At 43.2% G+C, this 5343-nt stretch overlaps 1 pseudogene; it reads right to left on the bottom strand.

The window, feature by feature from the left end:
- Positions 1-4955: 4955 nt before the first annotated feature.
- Positions 4956-5073, bottom strand: LOC124555785 (annotated as a pseudogene).
- Between the last annotated feature and the right edge of the window lie 270 nt (positions 5074-5343).

Raw genomic sequence — 5343 nt, forward strand, 5'->3', positions numbered from 1 at the left:
GGAGTGTGTATTCTGATTTATTCAAACTCCTTGATATGTGACAAGAAAATTAGAGTTTTGTAATGTATATATGAAAAATGCAAATTATTATAATACATGTATGTTCATAAAAAGAAAATGTTTACTGAAAGCTGGTTCATGCTCAGGGCACCTGTATTTGTAACATGTAAAAGCTGTAGGGAAGTCCCTCCGCAACGGAAGTGGAATGGTGCGATGTAAAAGGTGGTTTTGGCGGTCGAACTGAGCGGCTCCTTTGTGTGAACAGTACGTAGTATGTGGTTAGCCGTAGCATGGTACACTTCGCCGGTGCCAAGTGAGGCAATTAGAAACTGCTTTACAAAGGATTTACCTCGGATGTGGATCTGGCTATTATTTGGTATTCTCGGCATAAAGGAATGGCTCTAATATGTTGAAACTTTGACGCCAAGAAGAGATTTTATAGAGCATTCGAACATCAAGAGCCGTGAGTACAGTCATCGCAGCCTTAACTTTGTTATGTGTTATTTTCTTTATGATCAGGCGAAGAGCCAACTCCCAGTTAGCCGCCATGTCGCTTGCCACTACTCTTCGCCACTGCTTCACTAACTTCATACATTCAGTATTGTATATGGACATTGACCAGTTAATTTGTGTGTAATTTTAATACTAATCACAACATTATAAATCTGTGTCCGGAACCACATTTTCTATCCTGATCACGAACCTAGCAGGGTCCTCACCTAGCTGCTACTAGAACCGATTATCCTGATTCAAATGAACAATTCTTCTATTTAGGTTTTTTAAAGTGGTTTTTTGTCTAATATAAAAGTAGTAGTAAAGTTAAAGTTAAAACAACAAAAGTGAAGTTGGATAGGCTTTTGCTAAAGTATCCTTAGTTTATTACAAAATATATTTTTGTAGGATTACAGTGCAAGATTGTGTAGATATGATTCTCTAGAATACCTGTTTCTGGGTAATAAAAAGGCAAATAAGTTAAGCTCATTTTAAAAATAGTGCGGTTTTCGTTTCTATCCTGAATGGTTCCTATGTTGTCCTTAATTAAGCCCAGTGTTGTATTTTACTGTCTTGCAAAGTAAATTATGAAGTACTCCAAGTGAAGTGAATGATTAGCTTTTTGAATTAGCCTTTTCTACTGTAATAATCCGAGAGCTTGACTAGTGAAACTATATTAGCTAATGGGCCCCATCATATTCTCCACCTATTAGAAAAGGAAATTGAACTATTACTGTTGCTAAGTAAAACTGATATATATAGAGGAGTTTAAACAGTGTATTTATGATATTATTCATCTGCATTTTTTTTTCATGTCAGTTGAGATAAAAGCCCCTCATGTCCAAATTTAGTTCTGCACTTCATGCAGTAACATTTCAGTATTTGATTAAGTAATGATCTTGAGTGCAGCTGTCATTAGTATGAGCTTAGTACAAATTTGTTCCCTATAATTCACTGGTGTGTGCGTCATTGGTAAGTGCTGATACACACAGTTCAGAGTGCACTGTGTCAGTTTGTATTCTGTGTGCTAGTCAAAGGAAAACACCAACGAAAGTAACTTCAATAACCATTATTCAATTATCTTAAACATATATTTCTAAATTAATATGCCTAATTTGGCTGGCGACAGTTCATTTTTTTTTCATTCATTTATGATTTTACCACTTTCATTAACCCGCAAGGTTAAAGTCCGTTTAAGTTTTCTGTTAATTTCACCGTATTCAAAATTATAGTCCAATACTTTTGTCTATTAGGCACACGCACGGTCAAAATTCGAAATCCTCTCAGAGGGTAACATTAGCGTGTTCAACGGCACGTTAGAGTTATATGTGGCTTTTCCCGTGACAGGACTAAAGGTTCGGTTGTTAGGGAAGAGTAACAATACGCTAATGTTATAGGAGTATCCCTTTATTGTTCACTAAACATCATAACCACTTCATACCTGCGCCTGCTGTCTGAGAACAAATAACGGACTCCCTGTAACATTATGTAACGTCCCACTCCACTGGTCCAAAAACTAGCAATAGCCGGACCGTGGAATTACTATCCTATGTGTAGGTCGCCGTAAACAGTATAACACAGGTGGCTGCGTTTGGGCTGCTGCAGAGACCGGGAGGCGTTGGACTGCTGACGAAAGGCATAGCACTGTATTGACAGATGAATCATTGTCCTCCTCGACCTTGGATGAGCGTCGTCGGTGAGTATGGCGCGGACCTGGCGATAGGTTCCAGTCTTCCAGTGTTTTGTAGTAGCACAGCGGTGTTATTCCTGGCGTCATGGCATGAGGAGCAGTCAGGTATGACTTCAGCTCAAGGCAGGTAGCGACTGAGGGAACACTGGCGGCAGAACGGTACGTCATGGAAGCCTGCCTCTTCATGTGTAATCTCCCTAGCGACAGTATCTCGGTGATATTTTTCAACAGGACAACGCTCGTCCCACATGACACGTGTATCTGTGAACAGCTTGCTTGATGTTCGGATACTAGCGCGGTAACAGCTCAGACGTCAACTCAATCCTAGCACCGGTATCCAATATATCAATCACCAATGGCATAGTTATGGGCCATTTTGCTTCAGGGTAGGGTACAGCGGTTTTATGTCACCCATCCGAATCACTACGTGCATCCAGGTTCAAATGGTTCAAATGGTTCTGAGCACTATGGGACTTTCTAAGGCTTTTAGTCCCCTAGAACTTAGAACTACTTAAACCTAAGGACATCACCCACATCCAAGCCCAAGGCAGGATTGGGACCTACGACCGTAGCGGTCGCGCGGTTCCAGACTGAAGCTGCTAGAACCGCTCGGCCATCTGGCCATCTGGCCATCTGGCCATCCAGGCCAGATGGTGTGCAGCTTCACACTCATACTACAAAGACTTTTGTTAATTTGACTCGGCTTTGTGATGTATCACACAACCTCTCAACGTGTGAAGTTTCATTTCGTTTCTTCCTCTCCTACTGGGTGCAATGTATTTTATAGTTAATTTTACGATTTGATTTTTGACAGTTTATTCGAGATATAAAAGAAGTTAATAAAATCCAGAGGTACGATTATATCGTGTTGACACTGCAGTGAATGTTGTTACATTACAGAAAAATGCCCTAATGATGAAGATGTGACCTCGAAATGTACATTTCTTTCGATTTGTTCATGTGATTTTACTGGACAATCAACTACTTTAAAAATAGATTTTACTGATCACAGAAATGTTCAACGCGATTGGAATGTAGTTCTCTCCTAAATTATACAGGGTGGTTTCGCTAAATGACGACAAATTGCTGAAAACGGTCTTCGAGAGGATAAGCCAGAAATGCGTTCCAAACGAGGTACAAGCGCTTGAAGGTGATGATGGAAGATCTTTGACTCCTGCACAAGCATTAGGCAGGTAGTCCTCCAGCATGGGCTAAGCCAGACGACCGTGCGGAACATTTGCCATAAAGCCACCACTGCAACGCGTGCAGGCCTAATTACCTACAGATTTGCCACATTGGCGATTGCTTTTTCGCCCATTCTTCGCACTGGCCATCACACTGGTGATTAGATTTGTGTTATGCAGGCTATTCGCTGGCTGAGGCTACCTTAACGAGGGTTGGTACCGTGATACCAGAGTTTCTGCCGGCGCATACAATGTTGAAGTAACTTCCGGTAAAGCAGCCGGGTGACGTCATCGACAACCTGCTTACTTGGTGAAGTTTTGCCATGAAAACGACAGAATGTGCACCCGTCGAGATATTAACGGTTTTCGACGACGTCAGCAGGCTGCATTACCGTAAGTTATTTGAAAGGGAGTGATGTCATCAAGGTTCACAATACCAACCTGCAGGCTGCGGAGATTCCCATGGTGGCAGCGAACTTTCAGCACTGGTTCAGAGTCAATCCGTGGTCAATTCGCGACTGCCTCCTGGGACCAGTCAGCCTTCGACAACGCCTCACAGGCGAGGCATATCTGCACTTCCTGCGGGTGAGCCTACCTCACCTACTGGAAGACATGAGGTTGGTGGTACGATGACGTGGCTGATACACGATGATGCTTCATCTCACTGCCCTCTTGGAGATGCAGCTGAAACACTAATACGAACAGAACGTTCCCAGTTTGCTGATGCGTTCTCACATGCGCTTTCAGCCATTCAAACCCACATTGTCACGGTATTAATTCCACATTCAAGTGGGTTTACCTTTCTTGGAAGGCATTCCCGGTCATAGATCTGAGTGATTATTTTTGTTACTTATCCACTCAGGAATCGTTTCCTCCTGTTTTTCCCATATAGCAAAATCACCGTGCACTGACCATCCGACCAAAGCATCCTAGACTGATTTCATTTCTGGCGTACAAGCGACGGTGGCAACTTGAACTAACAACTATAAACAACAGATGTGCGTACGACGTCATTTGTTTGCAGGCAGTGTTTAGTGGACGTGTAGCAGTAGTGTGTCATTGTTTTTGTGTCACAAGTCCCAATGGACCAACATCTTCAAATCATGTCTCCAGTTCTGCAGAGTGTTGTGAAGAAGGAGTAAATGAGTGCAAAGTCTCTCCCGCATACCTAGACTCCCGAACAAAAACGACCCTTGGGCTCCAATGCAATTTGATTCAAATGCAAAAAGCAGACTGTTCTTTTCCTCAAAGGATCATCATGGGTGACGGGACTTGATGCTATCAGTACGAACATATTACAAAACAAAAAAGTGAAGAAATTCACATGAAGGATCACTGCTTTGGCTACATAACAGACGATGAAGCAAATGTAACGCATGAGCTAAAAGCACTCCGTGTTCAGGCCACAAGTGGCCCATGGGGACCATCCGACCGCCGTGTCATTCTCAGCTGAGGATGCGGATAGGAGGGGCCTGTGGTCAGCACACCGCTCTCCTGGTCGTTATGATGGTTTTCTGTGACCGGAGCCGCTACTGTTCGGTCGAGTAGCTCCTCAATTGGCATCACGAGGCTGAGTGCACCCCGAAAAATGGCAACAGCGCATGGCGGCCCGGAAGGTCACCCATCCAAGTGCCAGCCACGCCCGACAGCGCTTAACTTCGGTGATCTGACGGGAACCGGTGTAGCCACTGCGTCAAGGCCATTGCGCCCATGAGCTAAACAACACTGAAAATAAGGACTTTTGTGTCAGTTTCACATGGTCCTATGAATTTCGTGCTTTCTCCGCAAGTGGGGGAAGTCTATGCAAAAAATCTAAAGCGTTAAAACCACAATCTCAATGTCCATTGTTTTCACTGATTCTCGAAACTTTTTGGACTGACGGAGTATGAAAATTTGAGCGTATTCCAGTGACAGCCTTAGACTTTTCTCACTAACGAAAGTCTTGACTTTCTCAGTGACCTAGCCTCACATCCAATC

This window comes from Schistocerca americana, chromosome 1 (genome assembly GCF_021461395.2).
Source record: "Schistocerca americana isolate TAMUIC-IGC-003095 chromosome 1, iqSchAmer2.1, whole genome shotgun sequence".
NCBI classification, from domain to species: domain Eukaryota; kingdom Metazoa; phylum Arthropoda; class Insecta; order Orthoptera; family Acrididae; genus Schistocerca; species Schistocerca americana.